At 29.8% G+C, this 26,918-nt stretch overlaps 30 non-coding genes across 30 annotated transcripts; all 30 read right to left on the bottom strand.

Moving 5' to 3' along the window:
- Positions 1-279: 279 nt before the first annotated feature.
- TRNAT-AGU (transfer RNA threonine (anticodon AGU)) lies at positions 280-353 on the bottom strand. Its single transcript has one exon. It is a non-coding gene; the product is annotated as a tRNA-Thr (tRNA).
- An 829-nt stretch (positions 354-1,182) lies between these two features.
- TRNAT-AGU (transfer RNA threonine (anticodon AGU)) lies at positions 1,183-1,256 on the bottom strand. The gene has a single exon. It is a non-coding gene; the product is annotated as a tRNA-Thr (tRNA).
- Positions 1,257-2,096: 840 nt separating this feature from the next.
- Positions 2,097-2,170, bottom strand: TRNAT-AGU (transfer RNA threonine (anticodon AGU)). Its single transcript has one exon. It is a non-coding gene; the product is annotated as a tRNA-Thr (tRNA).
- An 829-nt stretch (positions 2,171-2,999) lies between these two features.
- TRNAT-AGU (transfer RNA threonine (anticodon AGU)) lies at positions 3,000-3,073 on the bottom strand. The gene has a single exon. It is a non-coding gene; the product is annotated as a tRNA-Thr (tRNA).
- An 841-nt stretch (positions 3,074-3,914) lies between these two features.
- On the bottom strand, positions 3,915-3,988 carry TRNAT-AGU (transfer RNA threonine (anticodon AGU)). The gene has a single exon. It is a non-coding gene; the product is annotated as a tRNA-Thr (tRNA).
- An 829-nt stretch (positions 3,989-4,817) lies between these two features.
- Positions 4,818-4,891, bottom strand: TRNAT-AGU (transfer RNA threonine (anticodon AGU)). The gene has a single exon. It is a non-coding gene; the product is annotated as a tRNA-Thr (tRNA).
- An 841-nt stretch (positions 4,892-5,732) lies between these two features.
- On the bottom strand, positions 5,733-5,806 carry TRNAT-AGU (transfer RNA threonine (anticodon AGU)). The gene has a single exon. It is a non-coding gene; the product is annotated as a tRNA-Thr (tRNA).
- Positions 5,807-6,635: 829 nt separating this feature from the next.
- TRNAT-AGU (transfer RNA threonine (anticodon AGU)) lies at positions 6,636-6,709 on the bottom strand. Its single transcript has one exon. It is a non-coding gene; the product is annotated as a tRNA-Thr (tRNA).
- Positions 6,710-7,549: 840 nt separating this feature from the next.
- Positions 7,550-7,623, bottom strand: TRNAT-AGU (transfer RNA threonine (anticodon AGU)). Its single transcript has one exon. It is a non-coding gene; the product is annotated as a tRNA-Thr (tRNA).
- Positions 7,624-8,452: 829 nt separating this feature from the next.
- TRNAT-AGU (transfer RNA threonine (anticodon AGU)) lies at positions 8,453-8,526 on the bottom strand. Its single transcript has one exon. It is a non-coding gene; the product is annotated as a tRNA-Thr (tRNA).
- Positions 8,527-9,367: 841 nt separating this feature from the next.
- TRNAT-AGU (transfer RNA threonine (anticodon AGU)) lies at positions 9,368-9,441 on the bottom strand. The gene has a single exon. It is a non-coding gene; the product is annotated as a tRNA-Thr (tRNA).
- An 829-nt stretch (positions 9,442-10,270) lies between these two features.
- On the bottom strand, positions 10,271-10,344 carry TRNAT-AGU (transfer RNA threonine (anticodon AGU)). The gene has a single exon. It is a non-coding gene; the product is annotated as a tRNA-Thr (tRNA).
- Positions 10,345-11,185: 841 nt separating this feature from the next.
- On the bottom strand, positions 11,186-11,259 carry TRNAT-AGU (transfer RNA threonine (anticodon AGU)). The gene has a single exon. It is a non-coding gene; the product is annotated as a tRNA-Thr (tRNA).
- Positions 11,260-12,088: 829 nt separating this feature from the next.
- TRNAT-AGU (transfer RNA threonine (anticodon AGU)) lies at positions 12,089-12,162 on the bottom strand. The gene has a single exon. It is a non-coding gene; the product is annotated as a tRNA-Thr (tRNA).
- An 840-nt stretch (positions 12,163-13,002) lies between these two features.
- Positions 13,003-13,076, bottom strand: TRNAT-AGU (transfer RNA threonine (anticodon AGU)). The gene has a single exon. It is a non-coding gene; the product is annotated as a tRNA-Thr (tRNA).
- An 829-nt stretch (positions 13,077-13,905) lies between these two features.
- Positions 13,906-13,979, bottom strand: TRNAT-AGU (transfer RNA threonine (anticodon AGU)). The gene has a single exon. It is a non-coding gene; the product is annotated as a tRNA-Thr (tRNA).
- Positions 13,980-14,819: 840 nt separating this feature from the next.
- On the bottom strand, positions 14,820-14,893 carry TRNAT-AGU (transfer RNA threonine (anticodon AGU)). Its single transcript has one exon. It is a non-coding gene; the product is annotated as a tRNA-Thr (tRNA).
- An 829-nt stretch (positions 14,894-15,722) lies between these two features.
- On the bottom strand, positions 15,723-15,796 carry TRNAT-AGU (transfer RNA threonine (anticodon AGU)). Its single transcript has one exon. It is a non-coding gene; the product is annotated as a tRNA-Thr (tRNA).
- An 841-nt stretch (positions 15,797-16,637) lies between these two features.
- TRNAT-AGU (transfer RNA threonine (anticodon AGU)) lies at positions 16,638-16,711 on the bottom strand. The gene has a single exon. It is a non-coding gene; the product is annotated as a tRNA-Thr (tRNA).
- An 829-nt stretch (positions 16,712-17,540) lies between these two features.
- Positions 17,541-17,614, bottom strand: TRNAT-AGU (transfer RNA threonine (anticodon AGU)). Its single transcript has one exon. It is a non-coding gene; the product is annotated as a tRNA-Thr (tRNA).
- An 840-nt stretch (positions 17,615-18,454) lies between these two features.
- On the bottom strand, positions 18,455-18,528 carry TRNAT-AGU (transfer RNA threonine (anticodon AGU)). The gene has a single exon. It is a non-coding gene; the product is annotated as a tRNA-Thr (tRNA).
- Positions 18,529-19,357: 829 nt separating this feature from the next.
- On the bottom strand, positions 19,358-19,431 carry TRNAT-AGU (transfer RNA threonine (anticodon AGU)). Its single transcript has one exon. It is a non-coding gene; the product is annotated as a tRNA-Thr (tRNA).
- An 840-nt stretch (positions 19,432-20,271) lies between these two features.
- Positions 20,272-20,345, bottom strand: TRNAT-AGU (transfer RNA threonine (anticodon AGU)). Its single transcript has one exon. It is a non-coding gene; the product is annotated as a tRNA-Thr (tRNA).
- Positions 20,346-21,174: 829 nt separating this feature from the next.
- TRNAT-AGU (transfer RNA threonine (anticodon AGU)) lies at positions 21,175-21,248 on the bottom strand. The gene has a single exon. It is a non-coding gene; the product is annotated as a tRNA-Thr (tRNA).
- Positions 21,249-22,088: 840 nt separating this feature from the next.
- Positions 22,089-22,162, bottom strand: TRNAT-AGU (transfer RNA threonine (anticodon AGU)). The gene has a single exon. It is a non-coding gene; the product is annotated as a tRNA-Thr (tRNA).
- Positions 22,163-22,991: 829 nt separating this feature from the next.
- On the bottom strand, positions 22,992-23,065 carry TRNAT-AGU (transfer RNA threonine (anticodon AGU)). The gene has a single exon. It is a non-coding gene; the product is annotated as a tRNA-Thr (tRNA).
- Positions 23,066-23,905: 840 nt separating this feature from the next.
- Positions 23,906-23,979, bottom strand: TRNAT-AGU (transfer RNA threonine (anticodon AGU)). Its single transcript has one exon. It is a non-coding gene; the product is annotated as a tRNA-Thr (tRNA).
- An 829-nt stretch (positions 23,980-24,808) lies between these two features.
- TRNAT-AGU (transfer RNA threonine (anticodon AGU)) lies at positions 24,809-24,882 on the bottom strand. The gene has a single exon. It is a non-coding gene; the product is annotated as a tRNA-Thr (tRNA).
- Positions 24,883-25,723: 841 nt separating this feature from the next.
- On the bottom strand, positions 25,724-25,797 carry TRNAT-AGU (transfer RNA threonine (anticodon AGU)). The gene has a single exon. It is a non-coding gene; the product is annotated as a tRNA-Thr (tRNA).
- An 829-nt stretch (positions 25,798-26,626) lies between these two features.
- On the bottom strand, positions 26,627-26,700 carry TRNAT-AGU (transfer RNA threonine (anticodon AGU)). Its single transcript has one exon. It is a non-coding gene; the product is annotated as a tRNA-Thr (tRNA).
- Positions 26,701-26,918: the final 218 nt, after the last annotated feature.

Below are 26,918 nucleotides of genomic sequence, written 5' to 3'. Positions count from 1 at the left end.
ACTCTAAATTAATTTTGCAGTTTACCCAATATGATGAAGGCTATTTTGTAAAAATTCATCTATTTACCTTAACATAGGCATATTTCTACAAATTAACTTATGTTGAAATAGGGTGAAGTTTTGTTGTTTGTCGTCTTCTGACATGGATGGCATCTTTAAACTTTTTTACATTGGTGACCAAATGTGCCAAAGTGAAAGCAGATAAATGTTTTACACATCTTATTTTGTTATGCATCAACAAAAAACTACATACTGGTGTGATAAAAAGGTATCAAACAAAGGTACTGCTGAGATATGAACTCAGGATCTCCTGTTTACTAGACAGGCACTTTAACCAACTAAGCCACAGCACCACTTGCACTGCCTTATATATAATGACAAATTATATGTCTAAAGTATAATATTTTTTATTATTTATATATATTTTTTTGATACTAGTATTTTATTAATTCTTTAAACAGTTGGAAACTTACAGTAAGTTATATAATGCTTTTTTCTCCTTTATTTTGTATATACAGGCCCTACATTCTTACATTATCTTGTTCAAGTCACTTGTTAATATGCTTTATTGTAATAGATATTATGGTGTTTTTATTAATGTAGTCATCCCTGGGAAATTAAAGTCAGTCTATTGTTGGTACTCATACAGTTAAAAAGTAATCGTGAAATGAAAACATGAGATCTCAATGATAGAATTATTGTTAACATTTTATCTGGAAGCTTGCTCAATAAATGGAAAGATTTATTTTTGCAATTGCTTTCCTAACACAATATTGTTTATGTTAAGTAACAAATAATCCATTATTTTCTATTGCTCCCCAAACTCTGATGACTAAATTGTCTATCAATTTATCTTGAGAAACTCACATTGTTACTGACTTTTGTTTAAACATTTCCTCTGACTGGACACCATATTGTTCCTGGAGATTGCTCAGAAATGATGATTGTCAATTTCTGGAATTCTTTTCTAGTTACCTTGGCATCAATTTACTTCTACAAAATAACTGATATTAAAAAAGGGGAATATTGCCTTTCTTTGTGTTTTCTGATTTGGACTGTATCTAGAAATGTGGTACATATTACTGAACATGTGAGAAAGGGTAAATGCTGCTGAAGCATTCACATGTCTTTTTGTGATGAATTATCAACAAACTATGTTCTGAGTTGATGAAAATAAATGAAAGGCGCTGCTGAGATTTGAACTCAGGATCTCCTGTTTACTAGACAGGCGCTTTAACCAACTAAGCCACAGCACCACATTATGCCCTAAAGCTTCACAAAGAAAAATGATATATCTAAGATATGCTATTTGGTAACAATTTTTGATATTCTTATAACTATTGCTTCATCAATTTTTCAAACCGGTGGAAATTTAGAGTATAAATAGAAAGTTGTGTTCTCTCTTTTCATTCATGATTTACAGCACCTTCATTCTTAAAATATCTTGTCAAAATAATTTTCTAATTTTTTTTAGCACTTTTATTGATTTCTCTGTAAGTAATGCTACATGGGAATAAATGTCAATTAATTTTTGATATTCAGAAAACAAAAACATGTAGTAAAATTAAGAACTCTGTTTTAAAAAGTCAGAATTATGGTTAGCATTCTTTATTGATGCTTTTTCAAGAGAAGTTTAGCTTTTCATCAAGAAGTGTTTTCCTAACACAATTTTAAGGATGTTATGGAAATAAATATGGGTTAAATGTCAATGATTCTCTAGCTATGATGACTAAACTGACTCTCAAATTACTGTACCTTGGGAAACTTACTTTTTTACAGACATTTTAACACTTTCTGTTTTATTCTCTTTTAAATGTACTCTAAATTAATTTTGCAGTTTACCCAATATGATGAAGGCTATTTTGTAAAAATTCATCTATTTACCTTAACATAGGCATATTTCTACAAATTAACTTATGTTGAAATAGGGTGAAGTTTTGTTGTTTGTCGTCTTCTGACATGGATGGCATCTTTAAACTTTTTTACATTGGTGACCAAATGTGCCAAAGTGAAAGCAGATAAATGTTTTACACATCTTATTTTGTTATGCATCAACAAAAAACTACATACTGGTGTGATAAAAAGGTATCAAACAAAGGTACTGCTGAGATATGAACTCAGGATCTCCTGTTTACTAGACAGGCACTTTAACCAACTAAGCCACAGCACCACTTGCACTGCCTTATATATAATGACAAATTATATGTCTAAAGTATAATATTTTTTATTATTTATATATATTTTTTTGATACTAGTATTTTATTAATTCTTTAAACAGTTGGAAACTTACAGTAAGTTATATAATGCTTTTTTCTCCTTTATTTTGTATATACAGGCCCTACATTCTTACATTATCTTGTTCAAGTCACTTGTTAATATGCTTTATTGTAATAGATATTATGGTGTTTTTATTAATGTAGTCATGCCTGGGAAATTAAAGTCAGTCTATTGTTGGTACTCATACAGTTAAAAAGTAATCGTGAAATGAAAACATGAGATCTCAATGATAGAATTATTGTTAACATTTTATCTGGAAGCTTGCTCAATTAATGGAAAGATTTATTTTTGCAATTGCTTTCCTAACACAATATTGTTTATGTTAAGTAACAAATAATCCATTATTTTCTATTGCTCCCCAAACTCTGATGACTAAATTGTCTATCAATTTATCTTGAGAAACTCACATTGTTACTGACTTTTGTTTAAACATTTCCTCTGACTGGACACCATATTGTTCCTGGAGATTGCTCAGAAATGATGATTGGCAATTTCTGGAATTCTTTTCTAGTTACCTTGGCATCAATTTACTTCTACAAAATAACTGATATTAAAAAAGGGGAATATTGCCTTTCTTTGTGTTTTCTGATTTGGACTGTATCTAGAAATGTGGTACATATTACTGAACATGTGAGAAAGGGTAAAGGCTGCTGAAGCATTCACATGTCTTTTTGTGATGAATTATCAACAAACTATGTTCTGAGTTGATGAAAATAAATGAAAGGCGCTGCTGAGATTTGAACTCAGGATCTCCTGTTTACTAGACAGGCGCTTTAACCAACTAAGCCACAGCACCACATTATGCCCTAAAGCTTCACAAAGAAAAATGATATATCTAAGATATGCTATTTGGTAACAATTTTTGATATTCTTATAACTATTGCTTCATCAATTTTTCAAACCGGTGGAAATTTAGAGTATAAATAGAAAGTTGTGTTCTCTCTTTTCATTCATGATTTACAGCACCTTCATTCTTAAAATATCTTGTCAAAGTAATTTTCTAATTTTTTTTTAGCACTTTTATTGATTTCTCTGTAAGTAATGCTACATGGGAATAAATGTAAATTAATTTTTGATATTCAGAAAACAAAAACATGTAGTAAAATTAAGAACTCTGTTTTAAAAAGTCAGAATTATGGTTAGCATTCTTTATTGATGCTTTTTCAAGAGAAGTTTAGCTTTTCATCAAGAAGTGTTTTCCTAACACAATTTTAAGGATGTTATGGAAATAAATATGGGTTAAATGTCAATGATTCTCTAGCTATGATGACTAAACTGACTCTCAAATTACTGTACCTTGGGAAACTTACTTTTTTACAGACATTTTAACACTTTCTGTTTTATTCTCTTTTAAATGTACTCTAAATTAATTTTGCAGTTTACCCAATATGATGAAGGCTATTTTGTAAAAATTCATCTATTTACCTTAACATAGGCATATTTCTACAAATTAACTTATGTTGAAATAGGGTGAAGTTTTGTTGTTTGTCGTCTTCTGACATGGATGGCATCTTTAAACTTTTTTACATTGGTGACCAAATGTGCCAAAGTGAAAGCAGATAAATGTTTTACACATCTTATTTTGTTATGCATCAACAAAAAACTACATACTGGTGTGATAAAAAGGTATCAAACAAAGGTACTGCTGAGATATGAACTCAGGATCTCCTGTTTACTAGACAGGCACTTTAACCAACTAAGCCACAGCACCACTTGCACTGCCTTATATATAATGACAAATTATATGTCTAAAGTATAATATTTTTTATTATTTATATATATTTTTTTGATACTAGTATTTTATTAATTCTTTAAACAGTTGGAAACTTACAGTAAGTTATATAATGCTTTTTTCTCCTTTATTTTGTATATACAGGCCCTACATTCTTACATTATCTTGTTCAAGTCACTTGTTAATATGCTTTATTGTAATAGATATTATGGTGTTTTTATTAATGTAGTCATGCCTGGGAAATTAAAGTCAGTCTATTGTTGGTACTCATACAGTTAAAAAGTAATCGTGAAATGAAAACATGAGATCTCAATGATAGAATTATTGTTAACATTTTATCTGGAAGCTTGCTCAATTAATGGAAAGATTTATTTTTGCAATTGCTTTCCTAACACAATATTGTTTATGTTAAGTAACAAATAATCCATTATTTTCTATTGCTCCCCAAACTCTGATGACTAAATTGTCTATCAATTTATCTTGAGAAACTCATATTGTTACTGACTTTTGTTTAAACATTTCCTCTGACTGGACACCATATTGTTCCTGGAGATTGCTCAGAAATGATGATTGGCAATTTCTGGAATTCTTTTCTAGTTACCTTGGCATCAATTTACTTCTACAAAATAACTGATATTAAAAAAGGGGAATATTGCCTTTTTTTGTGTTTTCTGATTTGGACTGTATCTAGAAATGTGGTACATATTACTGAACATGTGAGAAAGGGTAAAGGCTGCTGAAGCATTCACATGTCTTTTTGTGATGAATTATCAACAAACTATGTTCTGAGTTGATGAAAATAAATGAAAGGCGCTGCTGAGATTTGAACTCAGGATCTCCTGTTTACTAGACAGGCGCTTTAACCAACTAAGCCACAGCACCACATGATGCCCTAAAGCTTCACAAAGAAAAATGATATATCTAAGATATGCTATTTGGTAACAATTTTTGATATTCTTATAACTATTGCTTCATCAATTTTTCAAACTGGTGGAAATTTAGAGTATAAATAGAAAGTTGTGTTCTCTCTTTTCATTCATGATTTACAGCACCTTCATTCTTAAAATATCTTGTCAAAGTAATTTTCTAATTTTTTTTTAGCACTTTTATTGATTTCTCTGTAAGTAATGCTACATGGGAATAAATGTCAATTAATTTTTGATATTCAGAAAACAAAAACATGTAGTAAAATTAAGAACTCTGTTTTAAAAAGTCAGAATTATGGTTAGCATTCTTTATTGATGCTTTTTCAAGAGAAGTTTAGCTTTTCATCAAGAAGTGTTTTCCTAACACAATTTTAAGGATGTTATGGAAATAAATATGGGTTAAATGTCAATGATTCTCTAGCTATGATGACTAAACTGACTCTCAAATTACTGTACCTTGGGAAACTTACTTTTTTACAGACATTTTAACACTTTCTGTTTTATTCTCTTTTAAATGTACTCTAAATTAATTTTGCAGTTTACCCAATATGATGAAGGCTATTTTGTAAAAATTCATCTATTTACCTTAACATAGGCATATTTCTACAAATTAACTTATGTTGAAATAGGGTGAAGTTTTGTTGTTTGTCGTCTTCTGACATGGATGGCATCTTTAAACTTTTTTACATTGGTGACCAAATGTGCCAAAGTGAAAGCAGATAAATGTTTTACACATCTTATTTTGTTATGCATCAACAAAAAACTACATACTGGTGTGATAAAAAGGTATCAAACAAAGGTACTGCTGAGATATGAACTCAGGATCTCCTGTTTACTAGACAGGCACTTTAACCAACTAAGCCACAGCACCACTTGCACTGCCTTATATATAATGACAAATTATATGTCTAAAGTATAATATTTTTTATTATTTATATATATTTTTTTGATACTAGTATTTTATTAATTCTTTAAACAGTTGGAAACTTACAGTAAGTTATATAATGCTTTTTTCTCCTTTATTTTGTATATACAGGCCCTACATTCTTACATTATCTTGTTCAAGTCACTTGTTAATATGCTTTATTGTAATAGATATTATGGTGTTTTTATTAATGTAGTCATCCCTGGGAAATTAAAGTCAGTCTATTGTTGGTACTCATACAGTTAAAAAGTAATCGTGAAATGAAAACATGAGATCTCAATGATAGAATTATTGTTAACATTTTATCTGGAAGCTTGCTCAATAAATGGAAAGATTTATTTTTGCAATTGCTTTCCTAACACAATATTGTTTATGTTAAGTAACAAATAATCCATTATTTTCTATTGCTCCCCAAACTCTGATGACTAAATTGTCTATCAATTTATCTTGAGAAACTCACATTGTTACTGACTTTTGTTTAAACATTTCCTCTGACTGGACACCATATTGTTCCTGGAGATTGCTCAGAAATGATGATTGTCAATTTCTGGAATTCTTTTCTAGTTACCTTGGCATCAATTTACTTCTACAAAATAACTGATATTAAAAAAGGGGAATATTGCCTTTCTTTGTGTTTTCTGATTTGGACTGTATCTAGAAATGTGGTACATATTACTGAACATGTGAGAAAGGGTAAATGCTGCTGAAGCATTCACATGTCTTTTTGTGATGAATTATCAACAAACTATGTTCTGAGTTGATGAAAATAAATGAAAGGCGCTGCTGAGATTTGAACTCAGGATCTCCTGTTTACTAGACAGGCGCTTTAACCAACTAAGCCACAGCACCACATTATGCCCTAAAGCTTCACAAAGAAAAATGATATATCTAAGATATGCTATTTGGTAACAATTTTTGATATTCTTATAACTATTGCTTCATCAATTTTTCAAACCGGTGGAAATTTAGAGTATAAATAGAAAGTTGTGTTCTCTCTTTTCATTCATGATTTACAGCACCTTCATTCTTAAAATATCTTGTCAAAATAATTTTCTAATTTTTTTTAGCACTTTTATTGATTTCTCTGTAAGTAATGCTACATGGGAATAAATGTCAATTAATTTTTGATATTCAGAAAACAAAAACATGTAGTAAAATTAAGAACTCTGTTTTAAAAAGTCAGAATTATGGTTAGCATTCTTTATTGATGCTTTTTCAAGAGAAGTTTAGCTTTTCATCAAGAAGTGTTTTCCTAACACAATTTTAAGGATGTTATGGAAATAAATATGGGTTAAATGTCAATGATTCTCTAGCTATGATGACTAAACTGACTCTCAAATTACTGTACCTTGGGAAACTTACTTTTTTACAGACATTTTAACACTTTCTGTTTTATTCTCTTTTAAATGTACTCTAAATTAATTTTGCAGTTTACCCAATATGATGAAGGCTATTTTGTAAAAATTCATCTATTTACCTTAACATAGGCATATTTCTACAAATTAACTTATGTTGAAATAGGGTGAAGTTTTGTTGTTTGTCGTCTTCTGACATGGATGGCATCTTTAAACTTTTTTACATTGGTGACCAAATGTGCCAAAGTGAAAGCAGATAAATGTTTTACACATCTTATTTTGTTATGCATCAACAAAAAACTACATACTGGTGTGATAAAAAGGTATCAAACAAAGGTACTGCTGAGATATGAACTCAGGATCTCCTGTTTACTAGACAGGCACTTTAACCAACTAAGCCACAGCACCACTTGCACTGCCTTATATATAATGACAAATTATATGTCTAAAGTATAATATTTTTTATTATTTATATATATTTTTTTGATACTAGTATTTTATTAATTCTTTAAACAGTTGGAAACTTACAGTAAGTTATATAATGCTTTTTTCTCCTTTATTTTGTATATACAGGCCCTACATTCTTACATTATCTTGTTCAAGTCACTTGTTAATATGCTTTATTGTAATAGATATTATGGTGTTTTTATTAATGTAGTCATGCCTGGGAAATTAAAGTCAGTCTATTGTTGGTACTCATACAGTTAAAAAGTAATCGTGAAATGAAAACATGAGATCTCAATGATAGAATTATTGTTAACATTTTATCTGGAAGCTTGCTCAATTAATGGAAAGATTTATTTTTGCAATTGCTTTCCTAACACAATATTGTTTATGTTAAGTAACAAATAATCCATTATTTTCTATTGCTCCCCAAACTCTGATGACTAAATTGTCTATCAATTTATCTTGAGAAACTCACATTGTTACTGACTTTTGTTTAAACATTTCCTCTGACTGGACACCATATTGTTCCTGGAGATTGCTCAGAAATGATGATTGGCAATTTCTGGAATTCTTTTCTAGTTACCTTGGCATCAATTTACTTCTACAAAATAACTGATATTAAAAAAGGGGAATATTGCCTTTCTTTGTGTTTTCTGATTTGGACTGTATCTAGAAATGTGGTACATATTACTGAACATGTGAGAAAGGGTAAAGGCTGCTGAAGCATTCACATGTCTTTTTGTGATGAATTATCAACAAACTATGTTCTGAGTTGATGAAAATAAATGAAAGGCGCTGCTGAGATTTGAACTCAGGATCTCCTGTTTACTAGACAGGCGCTTTAACCAACTAAGCCACAGCACCACATTATGCCCTAAAGCTTCACAAAGAAAAATGATATATCTAAGATATGCTATTTGGTAACAATTTTTGATATTCTTATAACTATTGCTTCATCAATTTTTCAAACCGGTGGAAATTTAGAGTATAAATAGAAAGTTGTGTTCTCTCTTTTCATTCATGATTTACAGCACCTTCATTCTTAAAATATCTTGTCAAAGTAATTTTCTAATTTTTTTTTAGCACTTTTATTGATTTCTCTGTAAGTAATGCTACATGGGAATAAATGTAAATTAATTTTTGATATTCAGAAAACAAAAACATGTAGTAAAATTAAGAACTCTGTTTTAAAAAGTCAGAATTATGGTTAGCATTCTTTATTGATGCTTTTTCAAGAGAAGTTTAGCTTTTCATCAAGAAGTGTTTTCCTAACACAATTTTAAGGATGTTATGGAAATAAATATGGGTTAAATGTCAATGATTCTCTAGCTATGATGACTAAACTGACTCTCAAATTACTGTACCTTGGGAAACTTACTTTTTTACAGACATTTTAACACTTTCTGTTTTATTCTCTTTTAAATGTACTCTAAATTAATTTTGCAGTTTACCCAATATGATGAAGGCTATTTTGTAAAAATTCATCTATTTACCTTAACATAGGCATATTTCTACAAATTAACTTATGTTGAAATAGGGTGAAGTTTTGTTGTTTGTCGTCTTCTGACATGGATGGCATCTTTAAACTTTTTTACATTGGTGACCAAATGTGCCAAAGTGAAAGCAGATAAATGTTTTACACATCTTATTTTGTTATGCATCAACAAAAAACTACATACTGGTGTGATAAAAAGGTATCAAACAAAGGTACTGCTGAGATATGAACTCAGGATCTCCTGTTTACTAGACAGGCACTTTAACCAACTAAGCCACAGCACCACTTGCACTGCCTTATATATAATGACAAATTATATGTCTAAAGTATAATATTTTTTATTATTTATATATATTTTTTTGATACTAGTATTTTATTAATTCTTTAAACAGTTGGAAACTTACAGTAAGTTATATAATGCTTTTTTCTCCTTTATTTTGTATATACAGGCCCTACATTCTTACATTATCTTGTTCAAGTCACTTGTTAATATGCTTTATTGTAATAGATATTATGGTGTTTTTATTAATGTAGTCATGCCTGGGAAATTAAAGTCAGTCTATTGTTGGTACTCATACAGTTAAAAAGTAATCGTGAAATGAAAACATGAGATCTCAATGATAGAATTATTGTTAACATTTTATCTGGAAGCTTGCTCAATTAATGGAAAGATTTATTTTTGCAATTGCTTTCCTAACACAATATTGTTTATGTTAAGTAACAAATAATCCATTATTTTCTATTGCTCCCCAAACTCTGATGACTAAATTGTCTATCAATTTATCTTGAGAAACTCACATTGTTACTGACTTTTGTTTAAACATTTCCTCTGACTGGACACCATATTGTTCCTGGAGATTGCTCAGAAATGATGATTGGCAATTTCTGGAATTCTTTTCTAGTTACCTTGGCATCAATTTACTTCTACAAAATAACTGATATTAAAAAAGGGGAATATTGCCTTTCTTTGTGTTTTCTGATTTGGACTGTATCTAGAAATGTGGTACATATTACTGAACATGTGAGAAAGGGTAAAGGCTGCTGAAGCATTCACATGTCTTTTTGTGATGAATTATCAACAAACTATGTTCTGAGTTGATGAAAATAAATGAAAGGCGCTGCTGAGATTTGAACTCAGGATCTCCTGTTTACTAGACAGGCGCTTTAACCAACTAAGCCACAGCACCACATTATGCCCTAAAGCTTCACAAAGAAAAATGATATATCTAAGATATGCTATTTGGTAACAATTTTTGATATTCTTATAACTATTGCTTCATCAATTTTTCAAACCGGTGGAAATTTAGAGTATAAATAGAAAGTTGTGTTCTCTCTTTTCATTCATGATTTACAGCACCTTCATTCTTAAAATATCTTGTCAAAGTAATTTTCTAATTTTTTTTTAGCACTTTTATTGATTTCTCTGTAAGTAATGCTACATGGGAATAAATGTAAATTAATTTTTGATATTCAGAAAACAAAAACATGTAGTAAAATTAAGAACTCTGTTTTAAAAAGTCAGAATTATGGTTAGCATTCTTTATTGATGCTTTTTCAAGAGAAGTTTAGCTTTTCATCAAGAAGTGTTTTCCTAACACAATTTTAAGGATGTTATGGAAATAAATATGGGTTAAATGTCAATGATTCTCTAGCTATGATGACTAAACTGACTCTCAAATTACTGTACCTTGGGAAACTTACTTTTTTACAGACATTTTAACACTTTCTGTTTTATTCTCTTTTAAATGTACTCTAAATTAATTTTGCAGTTTACCCAATATGATGAAGGCTATTTTGTAAAAATTCATCTATTTACCTTAACATAGGCATATTTCTACAAATTAACTTATGTTGAAATAGGGTGAAGTTTTGTTGTTTGTCGTCTTCTGACATGGATGGCATCTTTAAACTTTTTTACATTGGTGACCAAATGTGCCAAAGTGAAAGCAGATAAATGTTTTACACATCTTATTTTGTTATGCATCAACAAAAAACTACATACTGGTGTGATAAAAAGGTATCAAACAAAGGTACTGCTGAGATATGAACTCAGGATCTCCTGTTTACTAGACAGGCACTTTAACCAACTAAGCCACAGCACCACTTGCACTGCCTTATATATAATGACAAATTATATGTCTAAAGTATAATATTTTTTATTATTTATATATATTTTTTTGATACTAGTATTTTATTAATTCTTTAAACAGTTGGAAACTTACAGTAAGTTATATAATGCTTTTTTCTCCTTTATTTTGTATATACAGGCCCTACATTCTTACATTATCTTGTTCAAGTCACTTGTTAATATGCTTTATTGTAATAGATATTATGGTGTTTTTATTAATGTAGTCATGCCTGGGAAATTAAAGTCAGTCTATTGTTGGTACTCATACAGTTAAAAAGTAATCGTGAAATGAAAACATGAGATCTCAATGATAGAATTATTGTTAACATTTTATCTGGAAGCTTGCTCAATTAATGGAAAGATTTATTTTTGCAATTGCTTTCCTAACACAATATTGTTTATGTTAAGTAACAAATAATCCATTATTTTCTATTGCTCCCCAAACTCTGATGACTAAATTGTCTATCAATTTATCTTGAGAAACTCATATTGTTACTGACTTTTGTTTAAACATTTCCTCTGACTGGACACCATATTGTTCCTGGAGATTGCTCAGAAATGATGATTGGCAATTTCTGGAATTCTTTTCTAGTTACCTTGGCATCAATTTACTTCTACAAAATAACTGATATTAAAAAAGGGGAATATTGCCTTTTTTTGTGTTTTCTGATTTGGACTGTATCTAGAAATGTGGTACATATTACTGAACATGTGAGAAAGGGTAAAGGCTGCTGAAGCATTCACATGTCTTTTTGTGATGAATTATCAACAAACTATGTTCTGAGTTGATGAAAATAAATGAAAGGCGCTGCTGAGATTTGAACTCAGGATCTCCTGTTTACTAGACAGGCGCTTTAACCAACTAAGCCACAGCACCACATGATGCCCTAAAGCTTCACAAAGAAAAATGATATATCTAAGATATGCTATTTGGTAACAATTTTTGATATTCTTATAACTATTGCTTCATCAATTTTTCAAACCGGTGGAAATTTAGAGTATAAATAGAAAGTTGTGTTCTCTCTTTTCATTCATGATTTACAGCACCTTCATTCTTAAAATATCTTGTCAAAATAATTTTCTAATTTTTTTTAGCACTTTTATTGATTTCTCTGTAAGTAATGCTACATGGGAATAAATGTCAATTAATTTTTGATATTCAGAAAACAAAAACATGTAGTAAAATTAAGAACTCTGTTTTAAAAAGTCAGAATTATGGTTAGCATTCTTTATTGATGCTTTTTCAAGAGAAGTTTAGCTTTTCATCAAGAAGTGTTTTCCTAACACAATTTTAAGGATGTTATGGAAATAAATATGGGTTAAATGTCAATGATTCTCTAGCTATGATGACTAAACTGACTCTCAAATTACTGTACCTTGGGAAACTTACTTTTTTACAGACATTTTAACACTTTCTGTTTTATTCTCTTTTAAATGTACTCTAAATTAATTTTGCAGTTTACCCAATATGATGAAGGCTATTTTGTAAAAATTCATCTATTTACCTTAACATAGGCATATTTCTACAAATTAACTTATGTTGAAATAGGGTGAAGTTTTGTTGTTTGTCGTCTTCTGACATGGATGGCATCTTTAAACTTTTTTACATTGGTGACCAAATGTGCCAAAGTGAAAGCAGATAAATGTTTTACACATCTTATTTTGTTATGCATCAACAAAAAACTACATACTGGTGTGATAAAAAGGTATCAAACAAAGGTACTGCTGAGATATGAACTCAGGATCTCCTGTTTACTAGACAGGCACTTTAACCAACTAAGCCACAGCACCACTTGCACTGCCTTATATATAATGACAAATTATATGTCTAAAGTATAATATTTTTTATTATTTATATATATTTTTTTGATACTAGTATTTTATTAATTCTTTAAACAGTTGGAAACTTACAGTAAGTTATATAATGCTTTTTTCTCCTTTATTTTGTATATACAGGCCCTACATTCTTACATTATCTTGTTCAAGTCACTTGTTAATATGCTTTATTGTAATAGATATTATGGTGTTTTTATTAATGTAGTCATGCCTGGGAAATTAAAGTCAGTCTATTGTTGGTACTCATACAGTTAAAAAGTAATCGTGAAATGAAAACATGAGATCTCAATGATAGAATTATTGTTAACATTTTATCTGGAAGCTTGCTCAATTAATGGAAAGATTTATTTTTGCAATTGCTTTCCTAACACAATATTGTTTATGTTAAGTAACAAATAATCCATTATTTTCTATTGCTCCCCAAACTCTGATGACTAAATTGTCTATCAATTTATCTTCAGAAACTCATATTGTTACTGACTTTTGTTTAAACATTTCCTCTGACTGGACACCATATTGTTCCTGGAGATTGCTCAGAAATGATGATTGGCAATTTCTGGAATTCTTTTCTAGTTACCTTGGCATCAATTTACTTCTACAAAATAACTGATATTAAAAAAGGGGAATATTGCCTTTTTTTGTGTTTTCTGATTTGGACTGTATCTAGAAATGTGGTACATATTACTGAACATGTGAGAAAGGGTAAAGGCTGCTGAAGCATTCACATGTCTTTTTGTGATGAATTATCAACAAACTATGTTCTGAGTTGATGAAAATAAATGAAAGGCGCTGCTGAGATTTGAACTCAGGATCTCCTGTTTACTAGACAGGCGCTTTAACCAACTAAGCCACAGCACCACATGATGCCCTAAAGCTTCACAAAGAAAAATGATATATCTAAGATATGCTATTTGGTAACAATTTTTGATATTCTTATAACTATTGCTTCATCAATTTTTCAAACCGGTGGAAATTTAGAGTATAAATAGAAAGTTGTGTTCTCTCTTTTCATTCATGATTTACAGCACCTTCATTCTTAAAATATCTTGTCAAAGTAATTTTCTAATTTTTTTTAGCACTTTTATTGATTTCTCTGTAAGTAATGCTACATGGGAATAAATGTCAATTAATTTTTGATATTCAGAAAACAAAAACATGTAGTAAAATTAAGAACTCTGTTTTAAAAAGTCAGAATTATGGTTAGCATTCTTTATTGATGCTTTTTCAAGAGAAGTTTGGCTTTTCATCAAGAAGTGTTTTCCTAACACAATTTTAAGGATGTTATGGAAATAAATATGGGTTAAATGTCAATGATTCTCTAGCTATGATGACTAAACTGACTCTCAAATTACTGTACCTTGGGAAACTTACTTTTTTACAGACATTTTAACACTTTCTGTTTTATTCTCTTTTAAATGTACTCTAAATTAATTTTGCCGTTTACCCAATATGATGAAGGCTATTTTGTAAAAATTCATCTATTTACCTTAACATAGGCATATTTCTACAAATTAACTTATGTTGAAATAGGGTGAAGTTTTGTTGTTTGTCGTCTTCTGACATGGATGGCATCTTTAAACTTTTTTACATTGGTGACCAAATGTGCCAAAGTGAAAGCAGATAAATGTTTTACACATCTTATTTTGTTATGCATCAACAAAAAACTACATACTGGTGTGATAAAAAGGTATCAAACAAAGGTACTGCTGAGATATGAACTCAGGATCTCCTGTTTACTAGACAGGCACTTTAACCAACTAAGCCACAGCACCACTTGCACTGCCTTATATATAATGACAAATTATATGTCTAAAGTATAATATTTTTTATTATTTATATATATTTTTTTGATACTAGTATTTTATTAATTCTTTAAACAGTTGGAAACTTACAGTAAGTTATATAATGCTTTTTTCTCCTTTATTTTGTATATACAGGCCCTACATTCTTACATTATCTTGTTCAAGTCACTTGTTAATATGCTTTATTGTAATAGATATTATGGTGTTTTTATTAATGTAGTCATCCCTGGGAAATTAAAGTCAGTCTATTGTTGGTACTCATACAGTTAAAAAGTAATCGTGAAATGAAAACATGAGATCTCAATGATAGAATTATTGTTAACATTTTATCTGGAAGCTTGCTCAATAAATGGAAAGATTTATTTTTGCAATTGCTTTCCTAACACAATATTGTTTATGTTAAGTAACAAATAATCCATTATTTTCTATTGCTCCCCAAACTCTGATGACTAAATTGTCTATCAATTTATCTTGAGAAACTCACATTGTTACTGACTTTTGTTTAAACATTTCCTCTGACTGGACACCATATTGTTCCTGGAGATTGCTCAGAAATGATGATTGGCAATTTCTGGAATTCTTTTCTAGTTACCTTGGCATCAATTTACTTCTACAAAATAACTGATATTAAAAAAGGGGAATATTGCCTTTCTTTGTGTTTTCTGATTTGGACTGTATCTAGAAATGTGGTACATATTACTGAACATGTGAGAAAGGGTAAAGGCTGCTGAAGCATTCACATGTCTTTTTGTGATGAATTATCAACAAACTATGTTCTGAGTTGATGAAAATAAATGAAAGGCGCTGCTGAGATTTGAACTCAGGATCTCCTGTTTACTAGACAGGCGCTTTAACCAACTAAGCCACAGCACCACATTATGCCCTAAAGCTTCACAAAGAAAAATGATATATCTAAGATATGCTATTTGGTAACAATTTTTGATATTCTTATAACTATTGCTTCATCAATTTTTCAAACCGGTGGAAATTTAGAGTATAAATAGAAAGTTGTGTTCTCTCTTTTCATTCATGATTTACAGCACCTTCATTCTTAAAATATCTTGTCAAAGTAATTTTCTAATTTTTTTTTAGCACTTTTATTGATTTCTCTGTAAGTAATGCTACATGGGAATAAATGTAAATTAATTTTTGATATTCAGAAAACAAAAACATGTAGTAAAATTAAGAACTCTGTTTTAAAAAGTCAGAATTATGGTTAGCATTCTTTATTGATGCTTTTTCAAGAGAAGTTTAGCTTTTCATCAAGAAGTGTTTTCCTAACACAATTTTAAGGATGTTATGGAAATAAATATGGGTTAAATGTCAATGATTCTCTAGCTATGATGACTAAACTGACTCTCAAATTACTGTACCTTGGGAAACTTACTTTTTTACAGACATTTTAACACTTTCTGTTTTATTCTCTTTTAAATGTACTCTAAATTAATTTTGCAGTTTACCCAATATGATGAAGGCTATTTTGTAAAAATTCATCTATTTACCTTAACATAGGCATATTTCTACAAATTAACTTATGTTGAAATAGGGTGAAGTTTTGTTGTTTGTCGTCTTCTGACATGGATGGCATCTTTAAACTTTTTTACATTGGTGACCAAATGTGCCAAAGTGAAAGCAGATAAATGTTTTACACATCTTATTTTGTTATGCATCAACAAAAAACTACATACTGGTGTGATAAAAAGGTATCAAACAAAGGTACTGCTGAGATATGAACTCAGGATCTCCTGTTTACTAGACAGGCACTTTAACCAACTAAGCCACAGCACCACTTGCACTGCCTTATATATAATGACAAATTATATGTCTAAAGTATAATATTTTTTATTATTTATATATATTTTTTTGATACTAGTATTTTATTAATTCTTTAAACAGTTGGAAACTTACAGTAAGTTATATAATGCTTTTTTCTCCTTTATTTTGTATATACAGGCCCTACATTCTTACATTATCTTGTTCAAGTCACTTGTTAATATGCTTTATTGTAATAGATATTATGGTGTTTTTATTAATGTAGTCATGCCTGGGAAATTAAAGTCAGTCTATTGTTGGTACTCATACAGTTAAAAAGTAATCGTGAAATGAAAACATGAGATCTCAATGATAGAATTATTGTTAACATTTTATCTGGAAGCTTGCTCAATTAATGGAAAGATTTATTTTTGCAATTGCTTTCCTAACACAATATTGTTTATGTTAAGTAACAAATAATCCATTATTTTCTATTGCTCCCCAAACTCTGATGACTAAATTGTCTATCAATTTATCTTGAGAAACTCATATTGTTACTGACTTTTGTTTAAACATTTCCTCTGACTGGACACCATATTGTTCCTGGAGATTGCTCAGAAATGATGATTGGCAATTTCTGGAATTCTTTTCTAGTTACCTTGGCATCAATTTACTTCTACAAAATAACTGATATTAAAAAAGGGGAATATTGCCTTTTTTTGTGTTTTCTGATTTGGACTGTATCTAGAAATGTGGTACATATTACTGAACATGTGAGAAAGGGTAAAGGCTGCTGAAGCATTCACATGTCTTTTTGTGATGAATTATCAACAAACTATGTTCTGAGTTGATGAAAATAAATGAAAGGCGCTGCTGAGATTTGAACTCAGGATCTCCTGTTTACTAGACAGGCGCTTTAACCAACTAAGCCACAGCACCACATGATGCCCTAAAGCTTCACAAAGAAAAATGATATATCTAAGATATGCTATTTGGTAACAATTTTTGATATTCTTATAACTATTGCTTCATCAATTTTTCAAACCGGTGGAAATTTAGAGTATAAATAGAAAGTTGTGTTCTCTCTTTTCATTCATGATTTACAGCACCTTCATTCTTAAAATATCTTGTCAAAGTAATTTTCTAATTTTTTTTAGCACTTTTATTGATTTCTCTGTAAGTAATGCTACATGGGAATAAATGTCAATTAATTTTTGATATTCAGAAAACAAAAACATGTAGTAAAATTAAGAACTCTGTTTTAAAAAGTCAGAATTATGGTTAGCATTCTTTATTGATGCTTTTTCAAGAGAAGTTTAGCTTTTCATCAAGAAGTGTTTTCCTAACACAATTTTAAGGATGTTATGGAAATAAATATGGGTTAAATGTCAATGATTCTCTAGCTATGATGACTAAACTGACTCTCAAATTACTGTACCTTGGGAAACTTACTTTTTTACAGACATTTTAACACTTTCTGTTTTATTCTCTTTTAAATGTACTCTAAATTAATTTTGCAGTTTACCCAATATGATGAAGGCTATTTTGTAAAAATTCATCTATTTACCTTAACATAGGCATATTTCTACAAATTAACTTATGTTGAAATAGGGTGAAGTTTTGTTGTTTGTCGTCTTCTGACATGGATGGCATCTTTAAACTTTTTTACATTGGTGACCAAATGTGCCAAAGTGAAAGCAGATAAATGTTTTACACATCTTATTTTGTTATGCATCAACAAAAAACTACATACTGGTGTGATAAAAAGGTATCAAACAAAGGTACTGCTGAGATATGAACTCAGGATCTCCTGTTTACTAGACAGGCACTTTAACCAACTAAGCCACAGCACCACTTGCACTGCCTTATATATAATGACAAATTATATGTCTAAAGTATAATATTTTTTATTATTTATATATATTTTTTTGATACTAGTATTTTATTAATTCTTTAAACAGTTGGAAACTTACAGTAAGTTATATAATGCTTTTTTCTCCTTTATTTTGTATATACAGGCCCTACATTCTTACATTATCTTGTTCAAGTCACTTGTTAATATGCTTTATTGTAATAGATATTATGGTGTTTTTATTAATGTAGTCATCCCTGGGAAATTAAAGTCAGTCTATTGTTGGTACTCATACAGTTAAAAAGTAATCGTGAAATGAAAACATGAGATCTCAATGATAGAATTATTGTTAACATTTTATCTGGAAGCTTGCTCAATAAATGGAAAGATTTATTTTTGCAATTGCTTTCCTAACACAATATTGTTTATGTTAAGTAACAAATAATCCATTATTTTCTATTGCTCCCCAAACTCTGATGACTAAATTGTCTATCAATTTATCTTGAGAAACTCACATTGTTACTGACTTTTGTTTAAACATTTCCTCTGACTGGACACCATATTGTTCCTGGAGATTGCTCAGAAATGATGATTGGCAATTTCTGGAATTCTTTTCTAGTTACCTTGGCATCAATTTACTTCTACAAAATAACTGATATTAAAAAAGGGGAATATTGCCTTTCTTTGTGTTTTCTGATTTGGACTGTATCTAGAAATGTGGTACATATTACTGAACATGTGAGAAAGGGTAAAGGCTGCTGAAGCATTCACATGTCTTTTTGTGATGAATTATCAACAAACTATGTTCTGAGTTGATGAAAATAAATGAAAGGCGCTGCTGAGATTTGAACTCAGGATCTCCTGTTTACTAGACAGGCGCTTTAACCAACTAAGCCACAGCACCACATTATGCCCTAAAGCTTCACAAAGAAAAATGATATATCTAAGATATGCTATTTGGTAACAATTTTTGATATTCTTATAACTATTGCTTCATCAATTTTTCAAACCGGTGGAAATTTAGAGTATAAATAGAAAGTTGTGTTCTCTCTTTTCATTCATGATTTACAGCACCTTCATTCTTAAAATATCTTGTCAAAATAATTTTCTAATTTTTTTTAGCACTTTTATTGATTTCTCTGTAAGTAATGCTACATGGGAATAAATGTCAATTAATTTTTGATATTCAGAAAACAAAAACATGTAGTAAAATTAAGAACTCTGTTTTAAAAAGTCAGAATTATGGTTAGCATTCTTTATTGATGCTTTTTCAAGAGAAGTTTAGCTTTTCATCAAGAAGTGTTTTCCTAACACAATTTTAAGGATGTTATGGAAATAAATATGGGTTAAATGTCAATGATTCTCTAGCTATGATGACTAAACTGACTCTCAAATTACTGTACCTTGGGAAACTTACTTTTTTACAGACATTTTAACACTTTCTGTTTTATTCTCTTTTAAATGTACTCTAAATTAATTTTGCAGTTTACCCAATATGATGAAGGCTATTTTGTAAAAATTCATCTATTTACCTTAACATAGGCATATTTCTACAAATTAACTTATGTTGAAATAGGGTGAAGTTTTGTTGTTTGTCGTCTTCTGACATGGATGGCATCTTTAAACTTTTTTACATTGGTGACCAAATGTGCCAAAGTGAAAGCAGATAAATGTTTTACACATCTTATTTTGTTATGCATCAACAAAAAACTACATACTGGTGTGATAAAAAGGTATCAAACAAAGGTACTGCTGAGATATGAACTCAGGATCTCCTGTTTACTAGACAGGCACTTTAACCAACTAAGCCACAGCACCACTTGCACTGCCTTATATATAATGACAAATTATATGTCTAAAGTATAATATTTTTTATTATTTATATATATTTTTTTGATACTAGTATTTTATTAATTCTTTAAACAGTTGGAAACTTACAGTAAGTTATATAATGCTTTTTTCTCCTTTATTTTGTATATACAGGCCCTACATTCTTACATTATCTTGTTCAAGTCACTTGTTAATATGCTTTATTGTAATAGATATTATGGTGTTTTTATTAATGTAGTCATGCCTGGGAAATTAAAGTCAGTCTATTGTTGGTACTCATACAGTTAAAAAGTAATCGTGAAATGAAAACATGAGATCTCAATGATAGAATTATTGTTAACATTTTATCTGGAAGCTTGCTCAATTAATGGAAAGATTTATTTTTGCAATTGCTTTCCTAACACAATATTGTTTATGTTAAGTAACAAATAATCCATTATTTTCTATTGCTCCCCAAACTCTGATGACTAAATTGTCTATCAATTTATCTTGAGAAACTCACATTGTTACTGACTTTTGTTTAAACATTTCCTCTGACTGGACACCATATTGTTCCTGGAGATTGCTCAGAAATGATGATTGGCAATTTCTGGAATTCTTTTCTAGTTACCTTGGCATCAATTTACTTCTACAAAATAACTGATATTAAAAAAGGGGAATATTGCCTTTTTTTGTGTTTTCTGATTTGGACTGTATCTAGAAATGTGGTACATATTACTGAACATGTGAGAAAGGGTAAAGGCTGCTGAAGCATTCACATGTCTTTTTGTGATGAATTATCAACAAACTATGTTCTGAGTTGATGAAAATAAATGAAAGGCGCTGCTGAGATTTGAACTCAGGATCTCCTGTTTACTAGACAGGCGCTTTAACCAACTAAGCCACAGCACCACATGATGCCCTAAAGCTTCACAAAGACAAATGATATATCTAAGATATGCTATTTGGTAACAATTTTTGATATTCTTATAACTATTGCTTCATCAATTTTTCAAACCGGTGGAAATTTAGAGTATAAATAGAAAGTTGTGTTCTCTCTTTTCATTCATGATTTACAGCACCTTCATTCTTAAAATATCTTGTCAAAGTAATTTTCTAATTTTTTTTAGCACTTTTATTGATTTTTCTGTAAGTAATGCTACATGGGAATAAATGTCAATTAATTTTTGATATTCAGAAAACAAAAACATGTAGTAAAATTAAGAACTCTGTTTTAAAAAGTCAGAATTATGGTTAGCATTCTTTATTGATGCTTTTTCAAGAGAAGTTTAGCTTTTCATCAAGAAGTGTTTTCCTAACACAATTTTAAGGATGTTATGGAAATAAATATGGGTTAAATGTCAATGATTCTCTAGCTATGATGACTAAACTGACTCTCAAATTACTGTACCTTGGGAAACTTACTTTTTTACAGACATTTTAACACTTTCTGTTTTATTCTCTTTTAAATGTACTCTAAATTAATTTTGCAGTTTACCCAATATGATGAAGGCTATTTTGTAAAAATTCATCTATTTACCTTAACATAGGCATATTTCTACAAATTAACTTATGTTGAAATAGGGTGAAGTTTTGTTGTTTGTCGTCTTCTGACATGGATGGCATCTTTAAACTTTTTTACATTGGTGACCAAATGTGCCAAAGTGAAAGCAGATAAATGTTTTACACATCTTATTTTGTTATGCATCAACAAAAAACTACATACTGGTGTGATAAAAAGGTATCAAACAAAGGTACTGCTGAGATATGAACTCAGGATCTCCTGTTTACTAGACAGGCACTTTAACCAACTAAGCCACAGCACCACTTGCACAGCCTTATATATAATGACAAATTATATGTCTAAAGTATAATATTTTTTATTATTTATATATATTTTTTTGATACTAGTATTTTATTAATTCTTTAAACAGTTGGAAACTTACAGTAAGTTATATAATGCTTTTTTCTCCTTTATTTTGTATATACAGGCCCTACATTCTTACATTATCTTGTTCAAGTCACTTGTTAATATGCTTTATTGTAATAGATATTATGGTGTTTTTATTAATGTAGTCATCCCTGGGAAATTAAAGTCAGTCTATTGTTGGTACTCATACAGTTAAAAAGTAATCGTGAAATGAAAACATGAGATCTCAATGATAGAATTATTGTTAACATTTTATCTGGAAGCTTGCTCAATAAATGGAAAGATTTATTTTTGCAATTGCTTTCCTAACACAATATTGTTTATGTTAAGTAACAAATAATCCATTATTTTCTATTGCTCCCCAAACTCTGATGACTAAATTGTCTATCAATTTATCTTGAGAAACTCACATTGTTACTGACTTTTGTTTAAACATTTCCTCTGACTGGACACCATATTGTTCCTGGAGATTGCTCAGAAATGATGATTGGCAATTTCTGGAATTCTTTTCTAGTTACCTTGGCATCAATTTACTTCTACAAAATAACTGATATTAAAAAAGGGGAATATTGCCTTTCTTTGTGTTTTCTGATTTGGACTGTATCTAGAAATGTGGTACATATTACTGAACATGTGAGAAAGGGTAAAGGCTGCTGAAGCATTCACATGTCTTTTTGTGATGAATTATCAACAAACTATGTTCTGAGTTGATGAAAATAAATGAAAGGCGCTGCTGAGATTTGAACTCAGGATCTCCTGTTTACTAGACAGGCGCTTTAACCAACTAAGCCACAGCACCACATTATGCCCTAAAGCTTCACAAAGAAAAATGATATATCTAAGATATGCTATTTGGTAACAATTTTTGATATTCTTATAACTATTGCTTCATCAATTTTTCAAACCGGTGGAAATTTAGAGTATAAATAGAAAGTTGTGTTCTCTCTTTTCATTCATGATTTACAGCACCTTCATTCTTAAAATATCTTGTCAAAATAATTTTCTAATTTTTTTTAGCACTTTTATTGATTTCTCTGTAAGTAATGCTACATGGGAATAAATGTCAATTAATTTTTGATATTCAGAAAACAAAAACATGTAGTAAAATTAAGAACTCTGTTTTAAAAAGTCAGAATTATGGTTAGCATTCTTTATTGATGCTTTTTCAAGAGAAGTTTAGCTTTTCATCAAGAAGTGTTTTCCTAACACAATTTTAAGGATGTTATGGAAATAAATATGGGTTAAATGTCAATGATTCTCTAGCTATGATGACTAAACTGACTCTCAAATTACTGTACCTTGGGAAACTTACTTTTTTACAGACATTTTAACACTTTCTGTTTTATTCTCTTTTAAATGTACTCTAAATTAATTTTGCAGTTTACCCAATATGATGAAGGCTATTTTGTAAAAATTCATCTATTTACCTTAACATAGGCATATTTCTACAAATTAACTTATGTTGAAATAGGGTGAAGTTTTGTTGTTTGTCGTCTTCTGACATGGATGGCATCTTTAAACTTTTTTACATTGGTGACCAAATGTGCCAAAGTGAAAGCAGATAAATGTTTTACACATCTTATTTTGTTATGCATCAACAAAAAACTACATACTGGTGTGATAAAAAGGTATCAAACAAAGGTACTGCTGAGATATGAACTCAGGATCTCCTGTTTACTAGACAGGCACTTTAACCAACTAAGCCACAGCACCACTTGCACTGCCTTATATATAATGACAAATTATATGTCTAAAGTATAATATTTTTTATTATTTATATATATTTTTTTGATACTAGTATTTTATTAATTCTTTAAACAGTTGGAAACTTACAGTAAGTTATATAATGCTTTTTTCTCCTTTATTTTGTATATACAGGCCCTACATTCTTACATTATCTTGTTCAAGTCACTTGTTAATATGCTTTATTGTAATAGATATTATGGTGTTTTTATTAATGTAGTCATCCCTGGGAAATTAAAGTCAGTCTATTGTTGGTACTCATACAGTTAAAAAGTAATCGTGAAATGAAAACATGAGATCTCAATGATAGAATTATTGTTAACATTTTATCTGGAAGCTTGCTCAATAAATGGAAAGATTTATTTTTGCAATTGCTTTCCTAACACAATATTGTTTATGTTAAGTAACAAATAATCCATTATTTTCTATTGCTCCCCAAACTCTGATGACTAAATTGTCTATCAATTTATCTTGAGAAACTCACATTGTTACTGACTTTTGTTTAAACATTTCCTCTGACTGGACACCATATTGTTCCTGGAGATTGCTCAGAAATGATGATTGGCAATTTCTGGAATTCTTTTCTAGTTACCTTGGCATCAATTTACTTCTACAAAATAACTGATATTAAAAAAGGGGAATATTGCCTTTCTTTGTGTTTTCTGATTTGGACTGTATCTAGAAATGTGGTACATATTACTGAACATGTGAGAAAGGGTAAAGGCTGCTGAAGCATTCACATGTCTTTTTGTGATGAATTATCAACAAACTATGTTCTGAGTTGATGAAAATAAATGAAAGGCGCTGCTGAGATTTGAACTCAGGATCTCCTGTTTACTAGACAGGCGCTTTAACCAACTAAGCCACAGCACCACATTATGCCCTAAAGCTTCACAAAGAAAAATGATATATCTAAGATATGCTATTTGGTAACAATTTTTGATATTCTTATAACTATTGCTTCATCAATTTTTCAAACCGGTGGAAATTTAGAGTATAAATAGAAAGTTGTGTTCTCTCTTTTCATTCATGATTTACAGCACCTTCATTCTTAAAATATCTTGTCAAAATAATTTTCTAATTTTTTTTAGCACTTTTATTGATTTCTCTGTAAGTAATGCTACATGGGAATAAATGTCAATTAATTTTTGATATTCAGAAAACAAAAACATGTAGTAAAATTAAGAACTCTGTTTTAAAAAGTCAGAATTATGGTTAGCATTCTTTATTGATGCTTTTTCAAGAGAAGTTTAGCTTTTCATCAAGAAGTGTTTTCCTAACACAATTTTAAGGATGTTATGGAAATAAATATGGGTTAAATGTCAATGATTCTCTAGCTATGATGACTAAACTGACTCTCAAATTACTGTACCTTGGGAAACTTACTTTTTTACAGACATTTTAACACTTTCTGTTTTATTCTCTTTTAAATGTACTCTAAATTAATTTTGCAGTTTACCCAATATGATGAAGGCTATTTTGTAAAAATTCATCTATTTACCTTAACATAGGCATATTTCTACAAATTAACTTATGTTGAAATAGGGTGAAGTTTTGTTGTTTGTCGTCTTCTGACATGGATGGCATCTTTAAACTTTTTTTACATTGGTGACCAAATGTGCCAAAGTGAAAGCAGATAAATGTTTTACACATCTTATTTTGTTATGCATCAACAAAAAACTACATACTGGTGTGATAAAAAGGTATCAAACAAAGGTACTGCTGAGATATGAACTCAGGATCTCCTGTTTACTAGACAGGCACTTTAACCAACTAAGCCACAGCACCTCTTGCACTGCCTTATATATAATGACAAATTATATGTCTAAAGTATAATATTTTTTATTATTTATATATATTTTTTTGATACTAGTATTTTATTAATTCTTTAAACAGTTGGACACGTACAGTAAGTTATATAATGCTTTTTTCTCCTTTATTTTGTATATACAGGCCCTACATTCTTACATTATCTTGTTCAAGTCACTTGTTAATATGCTTTATTGTAATAGATATTATGGTGTTTTTATTAATGTAGTCATGCCTGGGAAATTAAAGTCAGTCTATTGTTGGTACTCATACAGTTAAAAAGTAATCGTGAAATGAAAACATGAGATCTCAATGATAGAATTATTGTTAACATTTTATCTGGAAGCTTGCTCAATTAATGGAAAGATTTATTTTTGCAATTGCTTTCCTAACACAATATTGTTTATGTTAAGTAACAAATAATCCATTATTTTCTATTGCTCCCCAAACTCTGATGACTAAATTGTCTATCAATTTATCTTGAGAAACTCATATTGTTACTGACTTTTGTTTAAACATTTCCTCTGACTGGACACCATATTGTTCCTGGAGATTGCTCAGAAATGATGATTGGCAATTTCTGGAATTCTTTTCTAGTTACCTTGGCATCAATTTACTTCTACAAAATAACTGATATTAAAAAAGGGGAATATTGCCTTTTTTTGTGTTTTCTGATTTGGACTGTATCTAGAAATGTGGTACATATTACTGAACATGTGAGAAAGGGTAAAGGCTGCTGAAGCATTCACATGTCTTTTTGTGATGAATTATCAACAAACTATGTTCTGAGTTGATGAAAATAAATGAAAGGCGCTGCTGAGATTTGAACTCAGGATCTCCTGTTTACTAGACAGGCGCTTTAACCAACTAAGCCACAGCACCACATGATGCCCTAAAGCTTCACAAAGAAAAATGATATATCTAAGATATGCTATTTGGTAACAATTTTTGATATTCTTATAACTATTGCTTCATCAATTTTTCAAACCGGTGGAAATTTAGAGTATAAATAGAAAGTTGTGTTCTCTCTTTTCATTCATGATTTACAGCACCTTCATTCTTAAAATATCTTGTCAAAGTAATTTTCTAATTTTTTTTAG

The sequence above is a fragment of the Pseudophryne corroboree genome, chromosome 11 (assembly GCF_028390025.1).
Source record: "Pseudophryne corroboree isolate aPseCor3 chromosome 11, aPseCor3.hap2, whole genome shotgun sequence".
Lineage (NCBI taxonomy): Eukaryota > Metazoa > Chordata > Amphibia > Anura > Myobatrachidae > Pseudophryne > Pseudophryne corroboree.
The sequence above is the reverse complement of the archived record's forward strand: the minus strand, read 5'-3'. Positions and strand labels throughout refer to the sequence as shown.